General features: G+C 37.6%; 1 protein-coding gene across 5 annotated transcripts in view; it reads right to left on the bottom strand.

The window, feature by feature from the left end:
* The window catches only part of MAP3K13 (mitogen-activated protein kinase kinase kinase 13), a 171,278-nt gene that overhangs the window by 146,210 nt on the left and 6,562 nt on the right, over positions 1-18,506 (bottom strand). The window contains exon 3 of one of the 5 annotated variants that reach the window (XM_040480995.1): positions 11,634-11,765. The exons of the other annotated variants lie outside the window; for them this stretch is intronic. The gene's annotated coding sequence lies outside the window, so the exon portion shown is untranslated. The remainder of the gene's footprint in view (positions 1-11,633; positions 11,766-18,506) is intronic. 5 annotated transcript variants of the gene reach the window in all.

Raw genomic sequence — 18,506 nt, 5'->3', positions numbered from 1 at the left:
TGTTTCCGATTCTGTGTCTCCCTCTCTCTCTGCCCCTCCCCCGTTCGTGCTCTGTCTCTCTCTGTCCCAAAAATAAATAAACTTTGAAAAAAAAATTTTTTTTAATAAATAAATAAATAAGCAAACAAACTTTAAAAAAAAAGTTTACAAACTATCAGTTAATTATTCTTTCTAGAAGTCTACTTGAAATTAAAAGAAAGTTTATCCAATTGAAGGAAGTGACAACTAATTCTGTCTCAAAAGAGGATATGTGAATGGAGAGGGGGACAGGGGAAACACTATGAAAGAAGGCATGGTGGAAGGAATGAGCACAGGGTACCCTTGGGAGAGTATAAAAACCCAACTGGTCAGAGTGATAGTGGTTATTGGAAAGTAGTGTGAACCGGGGTTGAAACATATGATGTAGTCTTAAAAGGGGGACTAGGACTTCAACTTAACACAGGAGAAAATAGAAAGAAGTAAAAGATTATTTTTTAAAGTTTATTTTTGAGAGAGAGAGAGAGAGCATGAGCATGTGTGCCCAAGTAGGAGAGGGGCAGAGAGAGGGAAAGAGAGAATCCTAAGCAGGCTGCATGCTAACAGCATCAGTGGGGAGGGGGTGCTCAATTCCACGGACCTCAAGATCATGACCTGAGCTGAAATCAAAAGCCAGGTGCTCAACCGACTGAGCCACCCAGATGCCCCAAGAATTAAAGGATTTTAAAGCAAGAAAATGAAATAATAACACTAGTGCTTTAATAGCCTAATTGAAAAATGGGAAAGTATATGAAGAGTTCACAGAAGAAAATGTAAATGGCTCTTAAATATATGTAAAGACACTCCACCTCATTTTTAATAAGAGAAATATAAACTGAAGGTACAATGACATAATTTTAAGCTATATTTTAACCTATCAAATTGGCAAAATTCAAAATCTCATAAGACACAATTTTGGTGAGGCTATAGGGAAATAATAGAGGATAAAATGGTGGAAACTCTAAAATGCAAATTGGCAATTAAATTATGAATGCACATTCCCTTTTACCTAGTAGTAACTAAAAACATACACATGTAAAATGATGTATGTTCGTGGATATTCACTACAGAGAGAATTGTTTGCAAAGGTAAAAGGGGTCAATCAGTAGGGAACTGGCAAATCAAATTACAGTGCAGATATCCAAGAAGACACTAGAATTTAAAAAAAAAAAAAGGCAACTTCATGTTATTGATTAAAATAATGAAACTATAACAAATTTTAAAAAAGATATAGACCAGCATATTTAGAATGCAACTATTTGTGTATGTATGAAAGAGTATGTGTGTATATGTACATGAGTTATGTACTCAGAGAATCTCTTAGGAAGAATATCCAAGAAACCAGAAACAATGCGTTGTCTTTAAGGAAGAGACAGGATAGTTATAGTTCAGAGGTATGAAGGAAACTTCTATATCCTTTTGTCTGTTTTGAATTCTCACCAAAGTTGATATTACCTATTTAAAAATTGATAGGTGTGCTAAATAGCAATGTTGTATTCTGGAATAGAAAAAAGTATAGTAGTGGGGTGCCTGGGTGGCTCAGTCAGTTGAGCAGTCCAATTATTGATTTTGGCTCAGATCAAGATCCCAGGGTCGTGGGATCGAGCCCTGAATCGGGCTCTGTGCTGAGCATGGAGCCTGCTTAAGATTCTCACTCTCTCTCTCTCTCTTTCTCTCTTTCCCTCTCCCTTTGTCCTCTCCCTTACTGTCTCCCTCTTTCTCTAAAATAAGAAAAGAAAAAGTACAGTAGGAAAAAGTCTGGTGAAAACTTATAGTCTGGATTTTAGTTGTCATGCACCAATGTTAATTTCTTAATTTTGAAATTAAGCCAAAGCCAAACAAGCCAAAGTTATGAGAGGTGTTAACATCAGGAGAAACTGAGTGAAGGTACCATTTTTGCAACTTTTTATAAACCTAAAATTATCTCAAAAATAAAAAATTTAATAAACCAATAAATAAATATTAAACAGCTATTAGGGCAGTTGCAGGGGCAATGGCTTGGAGAGAAGAGGGATTAGAATCAAAGAGGCCAGATGGGAAACTGGGAGTAATCTTGGCATGAGGTGCATTAGGGTAAAAGTTATGAAAATACAATGAAACGAGCTAATGTGGAGATGAGATTCATTTCAAAAGAAAAAAAAATCAACAAAATACTTGCAATAGCAGAAAGCAGAGATAAGATCAGTGATGCCAGTGACAAAAGATGGAACTGAGAGGAGGAAGCTTATTTAAAAGGGAATGAAGTTCATTCATTCATTCATTCATCCATTCATAAGTATTTGCTGGTACCCTCATGGCAGGCTCTATGCAAGGCACTGGGGATATGAATAAGTTTATAAATGCCAAGTAAGAAGTGACCCTAAAATGTCCAAGCTCAATTGTCCAAAAGGCATTTGGACATTACAGGGTGACAGTCCTGGTGAAGGCACAGAACTGGGGTAGCTGAGAAAGATGACAGAGACTAAGGAAGAAGAAGCGAAAACTGAGCCATGGGACAGAAACACAATTAGGGGGAGAGAGGAGTAGCAAAGGAGACAGGGAAGGAATGGTCAAAGGGGATAGAAAATAAGTAGGACATGGCAATTTCCTGGAAACCAAGATAAAAGAAAGATCAAAGAAGAAGGGTTCCATCAAATGCACTGTTCAAAAAATGAGGGTAGACAAAAGTCCATAAGACAGTTAACAAGAGAAATCGCTGATGGCAAAGGAGGTCACTCAAGAGAACTTTTTCACCTTCAGTAAAGCCTAAATGGAACCCAAATTACCCAAATTACAGAAGTCAAAATTTTCTTACAAGAAAGCACTTCTAATTTAAAGGCCTTTGGGAAATGAGATCCCATCTATTATCATGCTTCTCAAACTGAGATACTTGAAACCACAAAATAGATCTGTATGCAACATCAATTTTGTTTGGAGGAAAATATATTGAAACAGAGGAATGCAAACTATGCATGAGTTCTGAAGACAAATCCTGAAATTTCAAGCATAGAATGTCTTATAGGAGGTCCCCTTCCAAATTCTAGGGCTACAAATTCATTCTCTGCTTCTTTAAAGGGGTTCTTGGGCAGAGATCTGAGAAGCACTGATGTAATGGCCAGCTATACTGAAATGTATCCTTTCTACTGAAATTCAGGATACCTAAAACTTAAAAAATAACTTTATGGGTGGCTCAGTCAAACATTTAACTCGATTTGGGTTCAGGTCGTGATCTCATGGTTCGTGAGTTGAAGCCCTGTGTCAAGCTCTGTGCTGACAGCTCAGAGCCTGGAGCCTACTTCAGATTCTGTGTCTCCCTCTCTCTCTGCCTTTCTCTCTCTCTCTCTCTCTCTCTCTCAAAAATGAACATTAAAAAAAAGAAAATGTCATGGAAAAACTATCTAGGGTTAGTGATTTTTGTAAAATCAATGGTCTACTCTGATGTCATGTGAATGGAGAAATTATCATCATTTCTTATCCTAGTGCAATTCTGATACTTAAGAGATTTTTACTGTTTAAAAGAAAATCAACTTTAAGAATGGTTAAAATGAACCAGCTTCTTTTCTAAGTGTTTGGGTTTTTAAACTAAAAGTTATATAGCAAACACCTCTCATATTCCATCTTATATACACTCCCTTACATTTCAAGGCTAAGGAAAAAAAAAAAAAGCTAATGCAACGCTAAACCTAGAATATAGAATGACAGCTCTCACAAATATTTCATTCAGCCCAGGCTGTTGGCTCTCATGATTAAAAACAACTAATAACTATGGGGGCGCATTATCACTTCTTAACACCACCCATGGCCTATAACTCTCTGCGGTCTCATTTTAAAGGAATTTTGACATTATCATATTTCGAGAAAGCAAATCTGAATTGATACTCTAGGGAATAAACAATACATTATTTTCTTTTCTTCCCACTTGACCTTCATAATCATGAGATTGGTAGAATTCTCAATGATTCCCTTTTCGTCTTAAATATATATTCATGAATGTGAATTGAATACATGCACTTTGAATGTCAGGTAAGTGGAATTATTAATACCACCATGCAATTTGGTATTTCCTGAAAGAATTGAAGCATGTTTCTACAACCAGCAATTCAACTCTCAGGCACACCCCCGAGCAGAGCTTCTCAACTGCTGTGCCATGGTGCCCAGGTAGGCAACAAATAGGTTACAGGTGTGCCCAGATATGGCTCTCCTCAGCTCTCCAGCCAAGCAGAAGCTCCCAGGCCAGAGACACGGCTTTGTTCTTTTAAGGCAGCATGTGAAACAAACACTACTTATCATTTCCTATGTGTGCCATGACATGGAAAAGGTTGAGAAACATTGACAGAGAAGTTCTTGCACATGTGTAGCAGATACGTATACAGGAATATATGTATATATAGGAACAATGTTTGTAGTATCTAAAAACTGGTGCATCTCAAATGTCTATCGATTAATTCATCTGCTAATAAATTCTGGAGTACTTGTACAATGCAATATTATACAGCAGTGAAAACTAATGAGCAATAGCTATGTGCATTGACACAGATAAATATAAAAATATAATTCTGAGTAAAAAAAAAAATTCCCAGAAAAATACGCATGATAGGATTCCATTTTTATGAAGTTCCAAAACATGTTAAACTAATCAATATACCATTTGGGGATACACAGTGTGTGATAAAAACCACTGAAAAAAGAAAATTAACAAAAAAAAAAATTCAGAACTTTAGTTACCTCTGAGGGAGTAAGAGAAGTTTGGGAGAAGAGAGGAGTATATACAGTATATTGGAGGTGAAGGTAACAGAGCTTTTTTAAAACTGGGCTATAGGGAAATGTAATATGTTTTCTACATAGTTATTCGATAAACCCTACAGATATTTTATAAACATTGTGTATCTACTCAATATTTAAAAAGCATCTTTTATAAGAGCCCTACTTTGTCCAAAAGTAGACAGTGAAAGCATGTGCTGTCCCTGTAATAGTACGAAGTACATGGAATGGTAGGGAACAGAAAGCATGATATTCTACAGAACACTGCAAGTCAGGCCCTGAATCTTTCACAAAGGCCCTACAGACTCACACATGAGTGCAACAATAAGAGATTTGAAAGCTAGACTGTAATTAAAATTAAAACAAAATTTAATATGCTATCATTTTATGAGGCACCATATACACAAATTTTAACATTAACTAAAATATGGATTTAAAGAATCAGGACCGAATAAACTGCCAGCCTGTGGATGAATAACTCCTCTTGCTATTTTCTAAACAGTCAACATTTCATTGTGTATTTAGACCACACAAAAGACATTTACAGAATGACAATACTTTAATTCATCATGTATATCCAGCAAATGTTTGCTTAGTCAAATGCCTGTCTGTTTGTCAATGTCATTTAAGGGCAGGTTTATAAAGCTTCAAGAGCAAGAACTGGGTCTGTTTCAACTGATATGACTCCCAAGGAAAGCACAATGAAAACATTTTAAGAATTCTGTCTGTCCTCTGTCTCCTTTTATTTTAAGGACTAGACAGTGAAAAGCCATTTTTCTAAGCAGTGGATATTTTGCCAATATAAAAGAGATATAAGCACTTAACCTCCAATAGATACACTTAACCTCCAAATTAATTAAATTTATTATTTTTTATTTGAAATATAAAAGAAATCCAGTTTGAACTCTCCCTTAAAAAAAAAAAAAAAAACAACTAGCAGCAGATAGGTTAATGTTTACACAAAGCCAATTTTTTTCTCTTTGGTTTTTTTTTTTTTTCCTTTAAAGTTTTAATGGGTGAATGACCTTGCTGGAATTCCCCGTCAGTTCTGGAGTATCTGTTTGGAAATTTCAAATAGAAACTACTTTCACATGATACATTCGAACGGTATGCCAAGTGGTATCTGTCTCTGCACCTTCAACCTGGACGTTATATAACAGATGAATCAATAAACTTTACACAAAATGAAAGGCTTCTTTTTCTCCTTATGCTATTTAAGAAAAGATCACTTAAACGTGTTTGGCATTATATATTTATAGAGCCAGTTACACATAGAAAACCTTCACATATTTACCCTGTTCAAGAAAATTGCCCTTGATACAGCTTCAAGTTATCAAAGACAGACCAGTTTTTAAGCATGTCAAACACTGAACATTTCAGGCTGAAATGAGAATCTGAGCCAAGAATTAATTCCTGTTAACTAGTAAACATTAGTTACACAAGTAGAATAACTATCTTAAAATCTAGATAATATAAGGCATTTTTATTTTGCTTTATTTTGGAATTTCTTAAAATACTTACTTTCACTGAGAGGGAGTTATCTCAGATTTATCGTGCAAGGCTTTGGACACGCTGCCTTTTCCAGTGTGTGGCAATTATGAAACTAACTCGAAACCACCAATAATCAATAGGGTCATAAGTAACAGTGGGGATGATTTAGAACAGAAACAAAAGACTTCCCCAACAAAAATTTTCCCCACACCTCTTAGTTTCACCCTTGGCTCTTCTCTCCCTCATTTTCAGAAGATGAAAGTACATTAAATGTTGCCTAGGATTTTAGCCCAGTCATCTATCCTGCTCTCAAAAATTGGTTCAGGATAGATAAAAATGAAACATTTCACAATCTGAGTTTCTATAGAACTTGTCAGTGTCTCAGAAGTCGAGATGAAGGGTAGAGTGAATGGGGAAAGACTATCAGGGCAAGTTCAGGAGAGGAATCACTGCATTTGAACATTGTCCCTAGACTATTTCTCTACCATTTTATAATAATGCCTGGAATCTTCTCAGTATTACAGGTTTCTTAAAGAATTTTAATCCATTAGTATGACATCACAATAGTTACAGGATAGAATTAGAAGCCATTGAATTGTTCCTCTTGCCCAAGCTCACAATGTTTCCTGTCGCTACCTACGTCTAGTTAGGAAAAACAATGAATGGGATAGTAATTCAATGTCTAACTGCAGCCCTGATTTTTCAGAGGAAGTTGGAATAAAAATGTGATGGCGAGAGGCAGGGAAGAAAGAAAACTTAATCAAATTGCTTTCTCTCAAGCATTCCCCCTTCCATCTCCATGTCCCTATTCCCATCTAGTTAGCAAAAAGGAAAAAAAAAAAAACTTTTGCTATTAGTTTAGAAATATTAGTTATGTAACATAAACAATTCATAATTATTTCCTAACCTTTACATTCCAAAATGGTTTCTTTAAACGTGGTGCAGGGGCACCTGGGTGGCTCAGTCGGTTAAGCGGCCAACTTCAGCTCAGGTCATGACCTCTCGGTCCGTGAGTTCAAGCCCTGCGTCAGGCTCTGTGCTGACAGCTCAGAGCCTGGAGCCTGTTTCAGATTCTGTGTCTCCCTCTCTCTGATCCTCCCCTGTTCATGCTCTGTCTCTCCCTGTCTCAAAAATAAATAAAACTTTAAAAAAAAAAAAAAGTGGTGCAGTATAGGGACACCTGGGTGGCTCAGTCGGCTAAGTATCTGACTCTAATTTCGGCTCAGGTCATGATCTCACAGTTGTGAGGTTAGGCTCTGCACTGGGCATGGAGCCTGCTTAAGATTCTCTCTTTCTCCCTCTCCCTCTGCTCCTCTCCACTCATGCTCTCTTTCTTTCTCAAAATAAAAATAAAAAATAAAATAAAAGACACAATGCAATATGGACAGATGTCTTAAAGCATATTAGTAAAAACAACAGCATCTCAGGCAAGGGAGGGGATTTTAAGAACACCTTTTATGATTTTTAATATATTTTGGCACACATATATTTATAACCAAAAAGATTCCAATAAGGTTATTTTCATTTTGGAAAATAAAAAATATAAGCCATTCAATGCAAAGATTTTTATGTAAAAAGAACTGTTTTGGCTTCTAGGATATAGTTTCATTTTCACAAATTATGGAAAGTATATTCAGAGCCCTTTGTTGTTGTTGTTGTTGTTCAGGGCTTTCTCTTCTTGACCTCCTTTGTCCTAATGACTCCCATATTGATGTCTTCTGCTCAGACCTCTTTTTTCTTCTATGGTTAGTCTTGAAATTTCTTAACCAAAAACAGTAATAGCTAATGTATATTAAGCCAGACATTGTTCTGAACACTTTACCTAATCAATTTAATCTTGACAACAACCCTGGGAGATACTTCCAGTTTAAAAACATACTGTTATCCCCACTTTACAGATTAGGATCTGGAAGCAGAGGTGGTTAATACCCCATTTGCAACAGGGCAGAGTAGCAAAATTTGTGTTTTAAATAATTTGCTTGTCTTTTCCTTTTCCTTTGTTGTTGTTGTTCTTTTTTTAAATCTCTTTAGGAAGTATTCCCAAAGGAATGATACCTGGAGGAAAAGGGTATGTGATTTTGTTATTTTCATTATGTATCTCCATGTTTTTTTCCCAGGATTTTTCTAATGCAGTGATTCTCAACTTATTGTCTCTGGACCAGCAGCATCACCATTACATGAGAACTTGTTAGAAATGCAAATTATCTATCAGGTCCCATCCAGCCCTACTAAATCAGAAACTCTACGGTAAGGCCTACCAATATGTTTTTGTTCACACACACACACGCACCTAATTTTTGTTAAATTACTCCTCTGGAGTGATTCTGATGCATATTAAAGTTTGAGAACCATTGTTCTAAAGGGCAAGATAACCATCGGTTATGCAAAAGATCCCATTTGGCCACATATTTAATGTACTGAGGTGTAACTGCCTATCTTTTACTAATTTTATTGCATCTCTTGGAAAGGGGCACTCATTTCCACAAATATTTATTAAGCATCTACTATGTGCTTGAGAATGAGTGCCTGAAGAGCTAACCGTCTAGTTGGACAAGGAGAAATGTAGTTTTTTGTTATTTTTTTAAATGTTTATTTATTTTTGCGAGAGACAGTGTGAGTAGGGGGAAGGACAGAGAGAAAGGGGGACAGAGGATCCAAAACAGGCTTTGCATTGATAGCAGCGAGCCTGATGTGGGGCTCAAACCCATGAACCGTGAGATCATGACCTGAGCTAGAGTTGGAGGCTCAAGTGACTGAGCCACCCAGGCGCCCCTACAGGGAGAAATTTAATAATTACAATGCCAGGTAGTAATTCAGTGACAGAGATGCACTGATGCTGAGGGGAAGTAAACTGTAGTAGGTTATGTCTTGATCTCTTAGGAATTGCTGTACTCTACCGCACCATTTGAGAAACGTTATTTTATGCCAGTATATCCTACCCCTCAGCCAGGGCCCATGCCCCAAATCAGGGCATTACCATAGCAGAACTGACTGTTATACAGTGATTAACAAACTCAGCAAGGTAGTTCCTCTGTGGTTAGAATCCAGAGCCTGTGTAGAGAAAGGAGCCAGTGTCTAGAGCTCCTAAGAGTCTAAAGAGCTTTCCTATTCTACTCCACAGGTAACTTGACAATAATTCACCCTTTTCCCACCACTATCTCATGTTTTTCATGATTGTGTCAGATAGTTTCCAAAATATAAAAACTTTCAAATACCTTCTGTACCCTTCCAAGTTCACATTCTCCTCTATAATACTTTAATCACTATTCTGAATCTAGTGTTTATCAACCCCCTTCCAAAGTACTATTTTTCATCTTTATGAAAATGTATAAGGTGCTTTTGAAACTTATTTTACTTAACATTCCTTTTTGAGATTGATCCCTGTTGAGGTAAGAAGCTCTATAATGCATTGGTGAACTTATGCCATTGAATGAATAGCCCAGCAAAGTTTATTCATCCATTTTCCTCTTGATAGATGTTTGGGCTATTTCTTTTTTTCTTTCTCTTTTAAAATAGTGATGCAATAAGGGCATCTGGGTGGCACAGTCTATTAAGCGTCCGACTTCAGCTCAGGTCATGATCTCATGATCTCATGATCTCATGGTAAAGGGGTTTGAGCCCCATGTTGGGCTCTGCACTGACAGCACGGAGCCTGCTGGGGATTCTCTGTCTCCAGCCTCCCTCTGCCCCTCCCCTGCTTGCACACATGCACGTGCTCTCTCCCAGAAATAAATAAGCATTTAAAAAATAAAACAGTGATGCAATGAACATTTTAATAGATCATTTCAGCAAATATGAAGGGCCACCACATTTTTAAAAAATGTGTCTGAATCTTCTTTCCCCTTTTTTATAGTTTATATATCTCTGCTAAAATTCATCTGTTCATGCATATGTCCTACCTTTTCCACTAGATTCTTTAACATACTAGTCACAATTAAAGTTCCTGTCTGATAGTTCCAACATGAATCATCTCTGGTGCTGGGTCTGTCCGTTGCTTTGTATCTTAAAAATGGATGGGTTTTTTTTCATATATTTTTAAATTTTTGATTGAATGCCACACACTGACTACAGAATAACCATACAAACTAGGGAAAGGAATAGTAACTCTTGGAAAAACGTGCATGCCTATTCTTCTGTCCTGCAACCAGGTAAACTGAAATTCCAAAGAGACATAATCTAGTCAGTAGGTGAGCTGGTTTTATTGTTGCTATAGTTACTTTCTGTGCCTCTTCCTCCAGCAGTGGGCAACAGCTACTTTGTGCTTAGTGTGGACCCCAGGATACTCAGGTTTTATTCAGTGTTCCTGCTCCACACTCAGCTTTCAGTGGTCACTGCATGTCTGTGCCACAGAAGGGGTTCTTTCTCTGCATCCTTGCCCCTTCTGAAGAGATAGACTGCTGTTGTTTGTTACTCAGTGTTAAGTGTATTCGTTCTCTTGGTCTGGCCTCAGTCTTAGGCAGGCCCTATACGTCTATGCCTCAGGTATAGACACCCCAACCGCCCGTGGCAGTGAAACTCTGCCTTGTATCTATAAGGGAACACTGCAAAAACCCCTCCAGCACGCCAGACCCCATACTAACCACAAGTAGTAGCAGCAGCTAATGGTCGAGAGTTTCCTGTACCTCCCAGCGCAGAAAGCTTTTGCTTCTACCTTACCCTCAGAAGCAATGAATCTTTGCCTGGACCCTGAAAAACAAAGTTTCCTGTCCCTTCCCCAGTGGCTTAAGATTTTTGCTTCACACAAGAAAATTATTGGTGGGGCACCTGGGTGACTCAGTCGGTTAAGCATCTGACTTTGGCTCAGGTCATGATCTTGTGTGAGTTCAAGCCCTGGATCAGGCTCTGTGCTGACAGGGTCAGTAAGATGGCTAAATAGGAAGCCCCAGATCTAGCTCCCCCAATGAGACACTAACTTAACAATATATGGTCTAAAAGGCCTGTATGTGGCCTCCAAAAACCAGTTAAGAAGTTGTAGTACCCCGGAAAAACTCAAACCCAAGAACAGCCACATTGAATGGGTAAGAAAGCCATTTCATTTCACCTGTTGTAGCCCTTCCCCCAAGGTGGTACACTTCTGTGTGATCAGAAGTAAACACCCAATCCACAGCAACTCCATCGGAATGAGAAGAACAGAACATTCCAAATATTCGAAAGACTGCCTGAGAGACTGGTTTGTCTCATCTGACTTGGAATGCTGAGGCATACTTGGATGGATGCCTTGGGGTCACTGGAAATGGGAGAACACAGAGTTGAGCTCTTGCACCAGAAAGCCTACAATACCACAGACGAACATCAGAGCGAGCAAAAGATTACCAACTCCTGAAAAAGCAACTGGAGAACCTTTCTAACTGGGAAGGCATGCAAACAAGCCCAGAGAAGATGCATACCCATGCCAAGTTTGAGAAGTCTCCAGAATCTTTGGTTGGCTGACTGATGAAAGTCTCCCCGTGTATGAAGCTAGTCCATAGAACTGAGAGAGGTAGCTGTTTTTTCAAATGCACAAATCCCAGCAAAATTCCCTGAAGAAACAGAAACGTGGCCCAAAGTCAAGGGAACAAAATAAATCTTCAGAAACTGATCCTGAAGGGATGGAAGTGCGTGAATTACCTGACAAAAAATGCAAAACAATCATCTTAAAGATGCTCACTGTGCTAAAAGAGAGCATGGTCAAATAAAAGAAATTAGGAAAATGATGCATGAACAAAATGAGAACACCAACAAAGACAGAAACAGAAATTCTAGAGCAGAAGAAAACGAATGGGAAAATCCCCAAATATGTGGAAATTAAACAACACACTCTTAACCATGGTCAAAGAAAAAAAATCACATAAGAAATTAGAAAACACTTTGAGACAAATGAAAACAGAAACACAACATACCAAAATTTATAGGGGGCAACAAAAGCAGTATTAAGAATGAAGCTTATAACAGTAAATGCCTACATTTAAGAAGAAAAAAGCAAGAAAGGAAGAAAGGAAGGAAGAAAGAAAGATTAAAAGTTAAAAAAATAAAGAAGAAAAAGATCTCAAATCAATAACCTAACTTGAAGAACTAGAAAAAGAACAAACTAAACCCAATTAGCAGAAGGAAGGAAATAATAAAAATTGGTGCAGTAATAAACAAAATTTGGAAAAAATCAACAAAATGAAAGGCTGATTTTTAAAAAGATCAACAAAATTGACAAGTCTTAGCTTCATGAAGAAAAATAAAAAATGAGAAAATTCAAACAAAAATCCAGTGGAAGAGGAGATACTACAACTGATACTGCAGAAATAAAAAAATCAGAGAGTACTATGAGCAACTATCAACTATATACCAACATGTCTCCTCATATTCTTTTTTTTTTTTTTTTTTGAAAAACATGGAGCAAAAATGAGTTTTCAAAAATACACATTTTCATTATTTCTCTAAGTCTAATGTTGGTTCAGTTCTCCTCTTTCAATCCTGAAAAGCAGGGCAGAACAGAAGATTTTATTTCAAAAAGTACCGTTTATGTCCAGGTCAAAGATAGAAAGGAGAAAGGTAAAAAAGAAGAAAAAATCAAAGAAGAGCACATTTTGCCAGTGGAACCCCACCTAGCTAAATATTCTCATCTTTTGCTTCAAAATACCAACCTTGTTTAACAAAGTACTGCAGTTAACTGAAAGGCTTGCAGTCTACACTCACACACATCCCCTGTTTATCTCTGACCTACAGTGATCTCCACAATTCTCAGACTCAGTTTTAAATGGCAAAAAGACAAAACAGAATTGGGAAAGTATACATCGCATGAACACAAAGGCATGTACTCTATGATGTCCCATTTAACTTCACACACACACAAATACACACACACATGCACGCATATACACACCAGGTAACTTTCATTTTGGTTACTATATCGGTGAAAGATTTCTTGAAGTCTAATTCCTCTGCTTTACTCCCAATCCTTCACCTCGATTCAATTGTTAATTATATAAAAGTCTATTTCTTTTTTTCCAGTTTTATTGATATAATTAACATATACAACCTTGCATCGGTTAAAGTGTAGGGCAATCATTTGATACATGTATATACTGCAGAATGAAAACTTTTTTTTTTAAGTTTATTTATTTTGAGAGAGAATGAGTGTGAGTGGGGGAGGGGCAAGGAGAGGAGGAGACAGAATTCCAAGCAGGCTCTGCATTGTCAGGGCAGAGCCCTACACAGGGCTCCAACCCACAAACTGCGAGATAATGACCTGAGCTGAAAGTCGGGCTTTTAACCGACTGAGCCACCCAGGCGCCCATGAAAAATCAATTTCTAAGCTGCCAATTCTCTACCTCAAGAGGAAGGAGGCCATAACCCCTGGAATCTCATACTATCTCGTGATTAGAGTCAGAGAAACTAGAATAATTAATGTCCTGGTAGGTTTCTTTGACAGTGGACTTTCAAAATTATTCCATTACTAAGTTTGAATCAACCTTGAAAATGTCCTGCACACAATATAAGCATGGTGGCCATGACTGTCATCCCTCAGATGTAGCAGAGGCTTTATTATGGATAGACTGTTCATGTTTTATACCAATGGAGAATTTCCTAATACAGATAGCAAGTTCTTTCTAGGAGAGTAATTTCATGGGAGCGCCTGGGTGGCTCAGTCAGGTAAGCATCTGGCTCCTGATTTTGGCTCAGGCCAAGATCTCATAGTCAAGCCCCGAGTTTGGCTCTTCACTGACAGCATGGAGCCTACTTGGGATTCTCTCTCCTTCTCTTTGCCCCTCCTGGACTCATGTGTGTGTTCTCTCTCTCTCTCAAAATAAATAAATAATACATTTTTAAAAGAAGAGTAATTTCATGACTTCCTATTGTTAAATCAAGTAGGTTTTCTGGGTTTCTATGTATGACCCCAATGTCTGTGACCTGTGCCACAGAACAAAGTTCATTATTCCAGTCCAATGATCATTTCTGATCAAGTTAAATTCTTTAATAAGCCAAATTTACAACCTGCCTCTTGTTCTGGGTGCTGGAGAGAAACAATGCTGAATAGTGTGTCAGTCAGAGGTAAGTACCATGGAGAAAAATAAAGCAGGGAAGGGGAAGAGAAATGTCATGGGGTGGTGATGAGGTTACAATTTTAAATAAGACGGTCAGAGAGGGACTTATTGAGGGGACAAACCATGACGTGAAGGAACTGAAGATGAGAGATTAAACCCACATAGATATCTAAGGCAAGAGCATCTCAGGCACAGGGAATATCAAGTACCAAGTTCCCAAGGCAGAACAGAGATTTGTGTTTCTGAGGGTCAGCCAGGAGACCATCAGATGATCGAGAGATAAGGGGAGAGCAAAGGCAGCTCAGGTAAGGCCCTGGAGACCATCATAAAGACTCTGGCTTATAAATGGAATGAGATGAGAAGCAACTGGAAGGTTCTGAAGAGAAGAAATTACATAAATTAGAAGAAAATACAGTATCTGAAATATCTAAATGAAAAGAGTGGTAGTTGTGGGAAGCATTAGTCTGCAAATATTTACTGAATCCATACTATTTACTAGGATTTTCCTAGGCACAGAGACCAACACAGGGCTTGAACCCACAAATCTTGAGATTATGATGTGAGTCAAAGTCAGATGCTTAACCGACTGAGCCACCCAGGCACCCCTAGAGTTGTGTTTTTTGAAGATGACTCAAAAGAAATTAGAGTTGTATTTTTAGAAGATGACTCTAGGGGCACCTGGGTGGCTCAGTCGGTTGAGCCTCCGACTTCGGCTCAGGTCATGATCTCTCAGTTCGTGAGTTCAAGCCCCGCGTCCGACTCTGTGCTGACAGCTCAGAGCCTGGAGCCTGCTTCGGATTCTGTGACTCCCTCTCTCTCTGCCCCTCCCCTGCTTGTGCTCTGTCCCTCTCTCTCAAAAATGAATAAACGTTAAAAAAAATTTTTTTAAGATGACTCTAAAAGCAATGAGATTAGAGGAGTAAGGAGTGTGTACAGCAGGCCAATCAGCTATTAAAGAAGTGAGGGCAAAGATAATGGAGGTGTAAATTAGTGTAGTGGATGTGGGACTAGAAAGACGTGGAGAGTTGAAAGATACTTAGGAGGGAGAAAAGACAGAATATGATGATGGATTAAATTCCTGAGAGTTGAGGAAGAAAGTCAAGAATGGCTGAGGTTGCCTACTTTTCTTGACTTTTTGTGTAGATAGATCCTATCTCCTTCACAGAGAGAATATAGATACCGATGTGATTCCTTCTGCAGAGGAGGAATAAGAAAAAGCTGATCATATATGCTAATAAGCCTATATGCCATTGCTGCCAATTGTTATACACAAATTGCACAAGTTATGCAATTTGTTCTGTTTCCACCGATGTATGAAACTTGGCTATGACTGTTCAGCAAAATGAAGCAGCTGGATTCTACATCTTAAATCTTCTGATAAATATTCATGTTGCTAGTATTATATAGATTTATATAATACAAATTATGTACATGATTTAAGCACATTTACATTATACATGCTTACAAAGCAGGGAACATCAATGTTTTCTACAGCATTCCATCAAAGCTTAAGTAAGTAATCCCAAGGCACCAAATATAAATTTTCAGTACACTATAGCACTAAAGAATTAGTTCTTGGGGCGCCTGGGTGGCGCAATCGGTTAAGCGTCCGACTTCAGCCAGGTCACGATCTCACGATCCGTGAGTTCGAGCCCCGCGTCAGGCCCTGGGCTGATGGCTCAGAGCCTGGAGCCTGTTTCCGATTCTGTGTCTCCCTCTCTCTCTGCCCCTCCCCCGTTCATGCTCTGTCTCTCTCTGTCCCAAAAATAAATAAAAACGTTGAAAAAAAAAATTAAAAAAAAAAAAAAAAGAATTAGTTCTTTAAAAGTCACCTTATTCCTACCAATGCTGTCACCAAAAAAGTAGATTATCTGTTTTTAGGAAAAGTTGAATAATGCTGGTGACTTACTTAAGTCATTAAAGATAAATTTAGTCACTCAAAGAAAGACAACTTGACATTTTCTCTTTTAGAGACCATCAAACTCCTAGTTGTGCTAACTATATTCTCTATAGCCTGTCTCCCTGGAGTCCTCAAACAATTTTATCCTAAATGGGAGTTTTTTGTTTTGATAAAAGCAAAAGATTTTCAAAAGAAAATACATTTGATACAATCTTTCTACTAGTATGAGGTTGAACCAACCTTAAATGTTTTTAACATTTAAGAGTTGATGTGTCAGAGTTGATGGTATTAGAATATTAAATAAAATACCCAGAAGGCCTAGAGGCTTTCTTTGTGCTCTGAAATGAAAAAAATCTCATTAATTAGGCTAAAAATCAGATTGATATTAATTGTCAATTCCTTTGTCACAAGTAGCAGTAGTATGAAGTAAAAAAGAAATGGTGTCCTAAGAATCCAAATGGGTAGAAAAGCATTAATGCGAAAATAAGACACCTGGATTAGCAACTGCAACTCATAGGAAAAAAATGCATTTTATTTATGACGAAGTACACAAATACAAACACACACACATTCACACACACATATTACTGTACTCTTACTGTGTGGGATGCAGGGTGAAATTTTTTGCTCTACGTTCCTTCACTTAAAAAAAATGCTGGTCACAACTTAGTAGGCAAATGTTGTGAGCTACGAATGTATTACAACACATAACTGCTCTAGAGCAATATAAATGCTAACTTACATTTTAGGGAAATTTACAGTTTTCCTCCTTCTTAGAATTAGCCTGCAAGAGTACTCTGAGTACTCAGTGAAAACAAAAATTAACATAGCCTTGTTCCCATGTATGTAGCCTGGATGTGGTGTCCACTTTCAATGTGCTTAAATCATCTACCTTCCCAGGCCCAAGACCTGAGGGAATGACTTGTAACAGGACTCTATGTCTATACTGCACATTTATATAAAAGTCCTTTTTATGTACATTATTTCATTTGACCCTCACAACAACCCTGGAAGGTAGGCAGGGAAGATGTTATCAGATTTACTTTACAGATGAAATTAAGGTTGAGAGGGTATGTGACGTTCCCAGTTACAAAATATCTAGTAAGAGGCAGAGAATAAGCATCATTAACTTTTAGGTCAAGGGCTCTTCTCTCTAAGCCACTGACAATATAATCTGACCTCAAATATTTTTACCACTTCACTCTCACCGCTTTTTGTTGATTCAGGTTTTTATAGGCTACAACAAAAGACCTGATTCTAAACTTATCATGCCCAGTTTATGCTTCTCTACTGATGAAAACTATGGCCACTGGACATATATTCTTTCGGAAGGCACTGTTCCTTGGCTCCAATCTGAAGGAACATAAGCAATATGAAAGACCCAAGGCAATTGAAAGGAAATTGAAGAGAAATCAGAGGAAAGGATATAAAATGGAATGCTTTGGTGGATTTTAGTCCCTGTAAGCTTTTACTTTTGTAAGAGGATTCAATGGAGAGCTTTAATGCAGATGAAACTTGAGGCTTTTGAAGAGGATCTAAATCTTGATGAAGTTATTCAAACTCAAATCTTGAATGCATAATGATGGAGGGCCCCACGGTCTTCAAAAATGTGTACTTGATGCTTAAAACACACACACACACACATACACACACACACACACACACACACACACACACACACACACAAATTCTACTAGCAAGCCTAATCAATTTTTTTAAGGGTTCTGAAAAGCTTTAACTCTTTGGCCAATAATTAGTCAGACTACCAGATACCATGCTGAAAGAATAGAAAGAGAAAACCCAAGTGAAATAAAGAAAAAGAAAAGGAAACAGAGATTTTAAGAGATATAGTATACAGAATGGCTAAATATGCTTACTGGCTTATCTAATTAATATTCTTCACTTCAAATTGCAGAAATCAAACTTCTTATAGAACCAACTGGGGCTGTAGTCAGATAAACTGACTTAATGATAATTTCCTGAATCTCTCTGATCACTAGCCACGGTATTCGATAGTCTAAAACAGCTTTTGATCTTTGAAAGCATGGCCAAAATATTTGTTGGAAGAGACAGCATAAAATAAGGTTGCTTTTGTGGGGTACAGAAAGAAACTGAACTAGGAATATTATGGTTTGAAAATATTTAACAAGGGAGAAAAGACAACACCATACAGTGGAAAAATTCAGACCAGTTTGCAGGTTTTAATGAAAAACATATAGTAAATCTCACTGACTACCTTAGTGCTCATTGTTTCTTTTTATTTTATGTGCTCCTATAAACCTGCCTTTTTTCCAAGAAAACTTTTAAGCTTTTAAAAATTAACAATAATAATAGCAACTAATATA

Source organism: Herpailurus yagouaroundi, unplaced genomic scaffold (genome assembly GCF_014898765.1).
Source record: "Herpailurus yagouaroundi ecotype Mexico unplaced genomic scaffold, PumYag 159, whole genome shotgun sequence".
NCBI lineage: Eukaryota > Metazoa > Chordata > Mammalia > Carnivora > Felidae > Herpailurus > Herpailurus yagouaroundi.
Note: the sequence above shows the minus strand (reverse complement) of the source record. Positions and strands in the feature narration are given on the sequence as shown.